Below are 12556 nucleotides of genomic sequence, written 5' to 3' on the forward strand. Positions count from 1 at the left end.
CATACGCTGCGGCAGATTATACAGAAGACCGAGGAGTATAACTTGCCACTATGCTTGGCGTTTGTGGACTATGAGAAAGCCTTCGATTCAATCGAAACCTGGGCGGTGCTGCAGTCTCTCCAGCGGTGCCACATCGACTATAGATACATCGAGGTTTTGAAGTGTTTGTATAACAACGCCACCATGCGCATCCGACTCCAGGAAGAGACTACGAGGCCAATCCAGTTGCGGAAGGGCGTGAGACAGGGAGACGTTATATCTCCGAAACTGTTCACGAACGCACTGGAGGACGTTTTTAAGCTCTTGGACTGGAGCGGACGCGGCATCAACATTAATGGCGAATACATCACTCATCTCCGTTTCGCCGATGACATAGTCGTAATGGCAGAGTCGCTGGAAGAGCTGAACACCATGCTCAGCGACCTCAATACCGTTTCCCAACAGGTGGGCCTTAAAATGAACATGGACAAGACGAAAATCATGTCAAATGTCCATGTTGCACCTATACCGGTTGTCGTTGGGAACGATATACTCGAAGTTGTAGACCACTACACATACCTGGGTCAGATCATCCAGCTAGGTAGGTCCAACTTCGAGAAAGAGGTCGCTCGAAGAATCCAACTCGGATGGGCAGCATTTGGGAAGTTGCATGAAGTCTTCTCGTCAAAAATCCCGCAGTGTCTGAAGACCAGGATGTACAACCAGTGTGTGTTGCCAGTGATGACGTACGGTACCGAGACATGGTCCCTAACTGCTGGCCTTTTAGAAAGGCTCAGAGTCGCCCAGCGCGCGATGGAGAGAGCTATGCTTGGAGTATCTTTGCGCGACAAAATCCGAAATATGGAAATTCGCCAAAGAACAAGAGTTACAGACATAGCTCTCAAAATATGCAGGCTGAAGTGGCAATGGGCAGGCCACGTCGCTCGGAGGACTGATGGCCGCTGGGCCAGGAAGGTGACTGAGTGGCGACCGCGGACCGGAAGACGCAGCGTGGGCAGACCTCCCACTAGGTGGACCGACGACATCGTCAGAGTGGCGGGGAGCCAGTGGATGCAGGTGGCGGCTTGTCGTTCTACGTGGAGGACCAAGGGGAGGCCTTTGTTCAGCAGTGGACGTCTCTCGGCTGATGATGATGATGATGATGATGGCTACAAAAAAGTCATTAAATTAAATTCAATAATCAACTTTACCACACATGTAATAGAGGACATTATCTTCAAAGACTGCTACTAATAGTGTATTGGCAGTAAAATATTCATAAATGACCGCGTTCAGTGCAGATCAATACTCCAGTTGCTACAATATGAATGTAAACGGTACTTGACTGTAGTGAACTAATTTACTTCACGTGACCAAGTTATTAGGAGAATAATTTACCTTAAGTCTTCTTTGAACATCATCATCAATATTATCCCTATGTTGTATGTTGTACCTAATAGTTGTATGTGTTGTAGTTGTACTATGTAGTTATTTGTTGATAACCCTATCTTTCATCAACCATGCCATAATCACATCTTAATCAGGGAACTAATCCTACTAATATTATAAATGCAAAAGTTTGTATGTTTGTTCTTTTGTTCGTTTGTTTGATTGGTACTCCTTCACGGCAAAACTACTAAACGGATCGAGATGAAATTTGGAACAGAATATGTAAATTATGGAATAACACTTTTTATCTCGCGAGAACGTGCGCAGAAGTAAGAGGACCATATTTTAAGAATCAATAGAATAATTAAACCGTGAAAAACAGCAATCTTATTTACAAACACTCGCAAACCAACTCCAGAAAACAACCTATTTCAACACAGTTCCAACATTCTAACACAATTTAAAAACTCCATTCTCTTATTTTTTTCAACACCTTCTCTCAATAACTCTACTACAGGCCATTCACCATCCTACCTGGCGCAGTTACGTCTGTGGGCTATTCTGGCGCTGGCCACATAAAACGGCACCGTTCAAGCGATTAGTATCAATTTTGTGTTCAATTGACCAGATTTATTATATGCTCGCCACTGCACTCTGTGTTGCTTCATCGTCCGTTTGTAGGGGCAGCATGAGTTTTGGTGGGATAAAGTGTGATATTTTTTTTAATATACGTATTGTAATGTAAATGTGTCTGATGACCGGGTATGAAAAATACGTTTCTGTAATGAAAACGTATTTTTTTATTTCGACTTATGTATAAGATAACAATACTTAGATAAAACGAATCCAAGTTTATGAGTGGGAGGAAATACGCCATTTCTACGTATACGTACCCAGAAGTGACGTCACACGATATTTTAAATTATTAGTAAGTATTTGTTTCCGTAACAACCGTGACAACAAGTCAAAATTTTTCATCTACCATAGTATTAATTCTAATTACGCTTGACTATCTTAACTCACCTAAAATACAATAGATAGTTCGAAATGCTTTTTAAAGAATATCTCTAATATTTTCAAAGGTAAGAAGAAAAGAGTCGTGGCTACCCAATATCCAGGAGTGGAACGGTCAACACTGTCGAATAATTTCCTTAAGGAGTTGACGGCCAATCCTCATGGATGAAGTGACACCATAAGAAGAACAATAATTTCTAATCCTGGGACAAAAATAAAATAGGTCCTATATTGGTATTGTTGATACGCTCAAACTGTATCTCAAATCCTGACTCAGCAATACTCAGCAATATGTCTCTAATTGATATCCTCAGCTATTTCTACGTCACGTCGTTATCAGATTAGTGTTTTACTGTAACAGTAGCAGTGGACTTTCTCCGTAAATACTGTATTTATTACTTACGCACTTGGTCTATAAACATTTAATGTCTTGTTTGCGCCAATGGGCATTTGGCATTTACGATTTCTGCTTGATATGGATACGTTGATCAATATGACACTATTTTTATCAGAACCAGACTCATGCGTACGGTGCGTCACGTTCCGCGTGCGGCAAAGACCCATCAGACCACCACAGCTGGAGCCCAGTAAGGCAAAAAAAAAGTTTCTATAAGTCTATTCATTCTTCTTATTAAATACAAAATATTTGGAGCCGCGACTTCAAGGCCACTTCTTCTTCCTAGATACAAAATATTTGAAGCTGTACTTTCCAAGCCACTTCCTTCGGTTAACGTAGTAAAATGACAGTCCAACAGGGAGTGATACCACGGCCTCACAGTAAACCGACGTAAAACAACGCTTGCGTTGTGTTTCGTTTTGTGAGTGAGGTTACCGGAGGCCAAATTCCCTCCTTCCCAATCTTCCCCATCCCCGATTCCCGAACAAAAACCCTTAAATTCCTAACTCCCAAAAAGCCGGAACACACTTGTAACGCCTCTGGTGTTTCAAGTGTCCATGGGCGGCGGCGATTGCTTACCATCAGGTAATACGTCTGCTCGATTACTGGCTAGTTTCATAAAAAAAAAGCTGTCGGAGACTTGGAGTGCACTATTTGTGGAAAAAAAACAATATTTCTTTTGAAATTTATTTCCCACACTGATATAGAATAGGTCCTTAATAAAAAAAAAAACTTTACAATTTCATCCCTCCTATTCCTATGGCTACCGGTATTACCAACAATAATAATAACTGAAATAAAACATGTGAGAGAGAGTATTCATTAATTTTCAGTTCAGTAGAAAAATAAATTGTATATGCTTGTCTTACTGTTTAATGTTCTTTGAATTATTTTGTTTGTCAGTTTGTCTAGTTTATCTCGTAGATTAAAACAACACCACGTTCGGGATTCAGTCCATGGCCGCCAACGGATAAAACAATATAAGGTGTTTGGATTTTAAAATCTTTGGGTGAACGAAGTATGAAATTATGTTTCAGATTCTTATTAACAATTTTTGGATTACACAAATTCAAATTCACACATATTCCAGTTCATACTAGAGTACCAGCGCGACAGTCACCGCGTCGTGTGTCGCGGAATGCTGCTCATGAGTATGAGTCTCTAGCATGGCTTGAAACTAGTCGAGTTATTAATAAAATATTTACGTGAATAAGCCGAAAAATATAATAATTATTAATGTGATAATATTATAAATTTGAAATTTTATATACAGACAAGGAATTAACTGATTTGGATGATAGGATACTTTTTATTCCACGGGAACGCGGGCGAAGCCACTGGCAGAAGCTAGTATTTTATAATTGTACTCAACACTACTAGCGGCTACTTTGAACAATTCCAATTATTATACTTAGTAAAGAAATAATGAAAGCAAAAATTCAAGCAAGTCAAAGGAGTCAAAGTGGAAACCTTTAATTGAATCAGACACTGTAGACCCTTTGACTGTCTGAAAGAGAAGATAGTCAAAGGACTAAATCTAGATTTCAAAGCGTTGATTTATTCATTCACTTTGATATGTAAAGGATTCAGTAATAATAATGAACAATGTATAAAATGAAAGGTTATTTATAAAAAATCTGAATTGTATAAAAAACAATCAATACGATTGAAAATATAGAATCACACGTAGTATAATAAGAAAAAGGGGAATTGGTCGCCAATAAAATATTTATTGAGGATCTCTTGAACTTCAGTTCCGTCGTGCTTCTCCTACAGTTCACAATATAAGTAACAGATTTTTAAACCAAATAAATATCTTAACATAAAAATATGTCTACCATTTCAGATAATACGTTTATAGCCAATAAATATACCAACGGGGTTATTAAACAAATTTCAATTTCGCGTGTAGACCCAACTCTGCGTAGCTCGTAATGAAACCATAATGACATTTAAATCAGTCAAAATTGGGAGTTGGTACATGAAAAATTGGACTTTGGCACTTTTCCAAACGACTAAATAACTTTTTCGTGGGAAGACTTAAGTATATTACAGACGAAATCTTTTTTATATGCAGGCGCAAGAGTAAAAGTGTAATAATTCTAACAGCACTTACAAATTAGATCGAATGGTTAACACTAATGTACTAAAATCACTTTAAAACCATTTCCAAAGACGTCACAGGATGTTGTAAAGAAAATTAACCAAAGAGATGTGAAAGAAAAAGTTAGAAAAAAACATTATTTAGACTAGACAAGGCAGGAAAGTATTAATCAAGTAGTTAGTGAAGATGGCGGGTGTCCCTAATTAACATATCCTTGATAAAATTTTGTGTGATGTACTAAATAAATGCTCAGCTCAATCATAATATCCTCCTAGGTGGTCTCAACGACTAATATACTCGATATGTGTTGTTGAGACCACTTACAAAAATTTAAATTTCAATAAATACCTACGTTTAAAAAAGCCGGCGTCAAACTCCGTCTTTTATTTTGAAGTCAGTTAGTACAACTAAGGGCTTTTTTAAGGAGGGAAACCTTCCAATGACTTCTCCCGCCTTGGATGAGGCGAAAAACCCTCCTAAGTGTAACAAATACTTATACGAAATTCGCATCAAAATCGATTCAGCCAATCGCGATCTATTTGCGGTTAATAATGAAGCATCGAATTTTCATCAGTTATTGTCATAACTGATGAAAATTCGATGCTTCATCAAGATACAATCAATTTTCTAATTGAATTTCAAACCACAAAAAGGACGGACAACGTCTTTTACCTACCTCAGACGTAAACTAGACCCTTTTGAGTTCAAAAATAGTACCTAAACATGTGAATACATCTCAAGAATACCCGATCGATCTGTCATGGCCTTTAAAACTACTAAAAAGATGACCCATTGTGTACAAAAAGATATACTGTATTTCAAAAGCTTTGCTCTTGGACCAACGTCGTTGTGAACTTGTGACTAAAGAAAAGGTACGTTTTTCGAAAAAAAACGGTCACATTTTTGACAATGTGGAATTTTCTTGAGAGATCTAAACGCTTACATTTTCTGAGTTTCTGCCCTTACAATCCTTTTAAGATCGCATCGTTCCGCATTTTTGTATAAGGATTTTAGCATGGAATGATTTACGATCGGTTCCTTAGCTATTCATAACACGCAAAGTGGTTTAACATTTTAAGAGAGTTTTTTTTCTTTGCATCAGATAGAAAGTTAATGTTTTTTCTGGTCTAACAAGAAGCAGCATTTTCTTACATCAAGTGTTATTTTGTTTTGTACAATCGTGTAAATTAAATTAATATAATAAAGTCATCAAATATTTTTTTTAGATAATCAAATCATCAAATAAAATTTATAGTTTTTCCAACAAGACAATCCAAAAAATTTTCTTTGTGTAGTCACCCTACTAGCAACACGTTATAGAACATTTGTTTCGGGGTGTCCTAATGAAGACACATGAAGGGGTCACCGTTTTTATGTACCGACCTGTTCGGAGTTCGGAGTCGGCGAAAGATTTGTACCTCACCGAGTATGTGGACTAAATACTAAATTAAAATTTACGCAACACCACCTCTGTGTGTAGTTTGTAGTATGGGAGAAAATCGGTCGTTATTTTTTATGGGATTGAATACAATCGTGCTGACGGATCGCTCTCAACACCAATATAGTCACAAGTACGTTGACGACAGCATCCTGATCTGATTTGTTTGGTAATTATTTTTGTTATATTTAGCTTAACTAATTTTTTACCTAGGTAATTAAAGCCTTTTTTAGATTTATCTACTTTAAAGTTCTCAGTAATAAATGTAACGGATTCTGTTACTTCACTCAGTCTCTGCCTCGTTGGTCGAGTGATCGCAAGTGCGACTGGCAAGGGGTCTCGGGTTCGATTCCCGGGTATTCTGGCTTAATTCGATTTTCGAAATTTTCTCAGTAGTAGCACGAAGTTTGGAATTGTGCCCCTAAGCGGCATTATCTACGTGCCGTAATTTGCACCTCTGCCTAGCCCTAGGGGAATAAAAGGCGTGACGTTGCATTTTACTTAGTGTCCTATGTATGAAGATCCTTACAGTGCTGCACTGCATAACATTGTAGGTCCTTTTTACCAGTTTTTGAAAAATAAAAAGGGAATGATATCAAAATTAAATAGCATTACAAAATTCTTCATCACAAGAATCCAATGAACACTTCTTCATAAGTAAAATCCGTTGAAGTCCAAAACACCAGCATAACAAAACCTCAGGTTACAATTTGCTCTAGAATTACGAGTCGGAGCATCTATCATAAAAGATTACGACATAGCCCAGTTACCGTTAGTTATACATTACTATGGAACTTACATCATAATAATATTTGCTACAATCCCCTTGTAATCATGTTGTTTGTCTGTTTTCTATGATGCTGGCCCATTTTGCGGACTATACGGTAGTTATTCTTGCAATAATTTCTAAAAAGATAAAACAAATAACTAATTTAAGTTAAGGAAAAAGCAAATAATATTTTTTAATCTTTATATGATACTAATTTGACTGACAGACTATTATTTATTTACAAGTACCTATTTATGGTTTGATTGACCGAATAAATAATTTGACTTTGACTTTAACTTCGGTTGACTTCACGTTGAAGTGGCCCGGAGTTCAAAGCACACGCTTCTCATGAAGGTCCGGATCTGGATCTGGCAAGTACCAAAACCAATTTGCGCGGATCACACAAAGAATAGTTCTATGTGGAATAAGAATCAGAGACACGTTCTCCGGCAGCCAAGCCAGTCACTACGCCAACCGTGCAGTCAAGTCTACACGAACAAAACCGATGGCAAACCTTAGTTTTAAGCTCATCATTATAACTTTTATGACTTAATCCCTTGCAGTATCGTTCAAGTTTTAAGTTCAGGCGGGCGTCACATTTCATATTGTAAGTAGTAAAGGTTTATGGGATGTTTTAGAGGCTCTCCCAAGGAAAGAGATATGGATAAAAATATTATTAAATAATAATATGAAAAGTGTGACTTTATTATTTTTTTTTTGTCGATAAAATTAGATGTAGTACTCAGCCTTAACGGGTTAGAAGTCCCACCCCTATCACATTGTATAGATGGAAATATTGCCAAATTATATGAACTGCGGACTACCTAGCGTTTTTATCGGGGCTCCGGCTGGAAAAGCAGTAGTACGTGTAAGAACGGGGTGGTTTTAGTTGGTAAGAGTCTGATACTCTCTCTCGCCTCACACAAGGGGCAAAAAGTCGATGGATGATGAAATCCCTAATTATAATTCCACACCATTTACTTATTTGAAATTGTAGGCCAAATTATATCCAGATTCTTGAGCAGTTTATACTAGCTGCATTGTATTCTCAACTTTATAGGGCTAATATGAGATAACGCCGATGTATACTAGTTACATTAATCTTAGAAATTAATATAAATTAGGTCAATAGATCAATAATAACATCATCAACGCCGGTTCCCGTGAAATATGTCGATTACATTGCAATGAACAGCATTCCTAGCACTAGATTAATTGGTGTTAAATTGCCGCTCCGACTTGTTTACGCAGATTTAAAATTACAACCAAATTACTTGTACACTTCGTTTGACGGGCCGAATAGCTGCATTTTAGGGCTCAATTATGTGTTTTTTTCCTAATATGTATTTTAATATTTTTGAAAATAATTAGTATTTTTAATCTTTTAGATTTGCCACAGTCCTAGATTGCTCCGGCTCGAAAAGCAGGAATAGGACCGCAGTGGTTTTTTTGTCAGTAAGAGTCTAATACTCCCTCTCGCCTCGCCCAAGTCCCGCCTTGGAAGTCATAGCAGAGGAACTCATAAAGTTTAAGTATGAAAAAGCCACATAGAGGAAAACCTGAACAGTTTTTAAACTGCGCCTGCCAAACGAGGAGACTCTTACTGACTAAAAACAACCCCGTTCCTACACATACTTTATGAGCCGGAGCCCCGGTAACCCGCTAGGCAGCTCTGCAGAGGACTGGCATTCACATAAGCGTGGTGATTAATGCTCAAACCTTGTCCGTGTGAAAAGAGGCTTTTGGTCAGCAGTGGCCACGTATAGGCTGTTGATGTTGTTGATACAATCTAGTGTTGTTGATGACGACTTCCTCTCGTTTTTAAAGCTTTTCTAATTACGTTTCTTTTATTATTTTTCAACAAAATAGTTTTATTTCCAGTACACTAGAAAAATATAAAAACTCATGTCTTTTCTTCAGAACATCAAAGAAATACAACAAACGCTCATTACGTGACTCGACGAAACTAATCACATAGAAAAATGCACTCTATCCACTGCACATAGAAGATTGAATTTCGATAAACCGATACATTTATAAAGGGTAAATACTAGATATGAATTGTCTCATTATAGATCGGTATAGAAAAATGCACCCTGTGCTTTATATGAAGAAGATTGAAATTCGATAATCGGTATTTCTAACTCGGTCAATAAAACACCCACACATACAAACATACGTATTTAAGTCATACTGTGGGTAAAGGAGTTATATTTTCTTTATATCACGTAAAGAAAAGGTTAATATTTCTTACACTAACGATGATCTTTAAAGAAAACATGTACACATAGACATAGAGTATCTACTCTATTCAAACACAAGTTATAATAATTATTACTCGTACTTCTTGCAAATAAAAATTAAATACAAAATTCTTCAATAATAATTGAAAAAATACATACTTCAGTAAGACCATTAAAGGCAGTTTGAAATGCCAAAACCACCAAAAGCACGAATCACAAGCCCCTATTACATTACATGGGACTTATAACACAAATGGTCAAAAGTGGGTGTACATTGTATAGCGGCGTTTAGTGCTGTTATGTGCACCTCTGTCTACAGGAATGTGCCCTTCGGGGATAAAAGGCGTAACGTTGGATTTGACTTTCTAAACTGCCTTTTTAATGGTTTAAATAAAATAAATGTTATTCGATTATCATTTAAGATAGTTTTAAGTACTGTCTAAGTAATTTTGTACTTGCAAGATGTCCGACTATAATAATAATTATATACGTAATTTGAGTTTGAAGAATAGAATCAAACACCGCAGCGTATTTCTTCTCCTAATTTCGATTTAATAAATTCGGCCAACCATTATTCGTGTCAACAGAATGTAGGGAGTTTCTCAGCCTATTAATTCTTGTGTAACATTAATTAATTGTATGTTTACGCCATTATTTAAGAAATATTACTAACAAAGTGCGACTTTAAAAGATTAATTTACTCCAGTGATTTACAGAGTCCACCGTTAATACACTTTCAAAATAAGAATAGGGACGTGTGTTCGCTTTTTAATTTTCTTTATGGCCAGTCGGAATGGCTTCTTTTATAAGCGTGTTCGAAACTTTTTGGTGTAATTAAGATGTGTTTTTTTTTCTTCGTAGAAGTAAGAGATATGTCGCGGTCGCTCCGTGCCAGTTATTACAAATGGCGCGCAATTTGTCACGTACAGTTTGTTCCTAGTTGTTTTTTGAACTAAAATTCTTGGTATCCGACTAGATAGTTTGTTATTTGAAGTCAATTATCTTCGTAATATTAAATTATTCACGATTTTAATTAGTTATCAGAATTACTAGTCCACTAAATTGAATTTGAATAATATTTAGAGATTCATAATTAAATTAGTTACTTATTTTAATTTCCAATTCGGACGTAGCCTAGAAAATTAATGAAACGAGACCATAAAAACGATTTTAGGCCCTCATTTCAAGAATTAACTCTTATATTACCTAGTCGTGAAACTGAAACTAATTTTGAACAAAATGTCTACCCCTAAAACTATACAAAACGAACCTACTTAATTAATGAAATGGATAATTCTGCCCAGAATATAACAATCACCAAAAACCATTGATTCTACTCAATATAACAGAAATCTAGGCAAAGAGGGAAATTGGGTAAAATATAAAAAGAATATCGGTGCCAATATTAATGTCCGTACCATGTAGGTTCAATATCACCATAACTTATTAGGTCAATCGTGTGTGCGAAATTAAAAGAAAAAGGTCCTTCGTTAATTAACCCACATCTTCGGGTTTATATCTGCGTGATTTTTATTATCTGTGGTTAAGTTACGCGGGAAAATAAGTGGGAACTAATTGATGCTTTTATTTAAAGTAGGTAGTTAAGATTTAGAATAATTTAGGGAGTTGATATTTCAATGTTTTATGCAATTAAAGCAAATATGAAATGAAATTTAATTAATCTTTAAAAACATCTTTTTTAGTTCAAACGTAATTTTAAACATGAATATGGGTGTGTAATTATTGAAACAAAACATTTCCTAAAATTAAAATTTGATATAATAATAATTTTCTCGTAGATCAACAACTCCGATATTTATACGACATTTAAAAACCCATAAACTATAAATAAGTATTCTCAATCAATTTTCTCAAAACGTTTAAAGTTTAATTTATTTTATTCAACGGATAGACAGTAAAAAATCTTCACGAAAAAATATGTTATCGTAAATAAAACTAGAAAATAAATAAAACATCGTTTACTATACAAGTGAAATAAAACACTAAATAAAAAAAAAGAAACAGCCATTTTTTCCGTTCAAAAATTTGTTTGACATTTCTGTTGGACATCAACAACTTTGTCTTGTGAACTTCCTAATCCTCGAAAAAATATGTCAGTTCTCTATGTCTACCAAGATATTTCATAGTGTCAATCTACATGAATAACTGTCGCGAAATCCAGTCTCGTTACATTACTATTCCAATTCCTATAACCCATTTTGTCAGCGTCAAATTATTTAGAAACTATAAATAAAAAAGAGATCTAATACTCACTTAAATCGAAATGTCATTCATGAAGTAAAACACTCATTAAACACAAATTATTTACGAACAAACAAACACTGTTTTGACACTATTGTAAGATTATCTTGACACTTTTTGGTTAACGTGAAAACTTTCGCGCGGGAAACTTGGCGAGGAGCAACGTGGGGACGTCCGCACTGGTCGCGTGTCGCGCGAGAACTGATGAACTGGTCCAGTGAATTTTCACACCCACGGACTTTTCATTTGGATCACGCGCTGAGGGCGGGAAAGCCGTGTTCGAGATTCGAATGTTCAGTTGTCTATGACGTGTAAGTACGTAGGGCGAGCTAATTATTGGCCCAAGGAGTTTATACGTCGTCACTTCACTGTCTCGTTGAAAACAACAAGTTTGTCTGTGATGTTTTTCTTTGTAAAATATGAATCGTTGTCTGTCACAGTTAAATGGAGTGCTGAAATAAATATGTCCAGTTCAAATAAAATGTACAATATAATATTCGGTAACAAGGTGGTTGTTGGAGCAAAAATCGTGATTGCTGTGAGTTACAGCCCAAAAGACGCGTGCAAAATAATGCAAATAGACATTACCCAGCAGTTATAAGTCACAAAAAATATAACCAAAAACCAGCTTAGCTTAGTTTCCATCAATGCTAAGCAATGTGTACCAATAAATATGATTGGTCGAAGCCAAACGCATCCACAGCAACGTAGCATAACACATCTCTAGTAGAAAAAACCACCTTAATCCTAAAACTGCCACATTTAGTATTAAATACGGACTATTACTTTCACTTAAAAACAAAACACGAGCGTTTAATGTTATCATTCGTAGTCGGAGCATGTGTGAATGTCTCCATTGTATTCTACATCATACCTTAGCAGTGTTTATCATGGATTAAAGTCAGTATTTGATCATTGTTACACCAGTAATGACATAATGGTATAGGAATGACTGTGAGGT

At 36.2% G+C, this 12556-nt stretch overlaps 1 protein-coding gene across 2 annotated transcripts in view; it reads right to left on the reverse strand.

The window, feature by feature from the left end:
• Positions 1-11877, reverse strand: part of LOC118270299 (thyrotropin-releasing hormone receptor) — a 117077-nt gene extending 105200 nt beyond the window's left edge. The window contains exon 1 of one of the 2 annotated variants that reach the window (XM_035585827.2): positions 11608-11877. The gene's annotated coding sequence lies outside the window, so the exon portion shown is untranslated. The remainder of the gene's footprint in view (positions 1-11607) is intronic. The other variant, XM_035585825.2, reaches the window with a different exon arrangement.
• Between the last annotated feature and the right edge of the window lie 679 nt (positions 11878-12556).

The sequence above is a fragment of the Spodoptera frugiperda genome, chromosome 13 (genome assembly GCF_023101765.2).
Source record: "Spodoptera frugiperda isolate SF20-4 chromosome 13, AGI-APGP_CSIRO_Sfru_2.0, whole genome shotgun sequence".
Lineage (NCBI taxonomy): Eukaryota > Metazoa > Arthropoda > Insecta > Lepidoptera > Noctuidae > Spodoptera > Spodoptera frugiperda.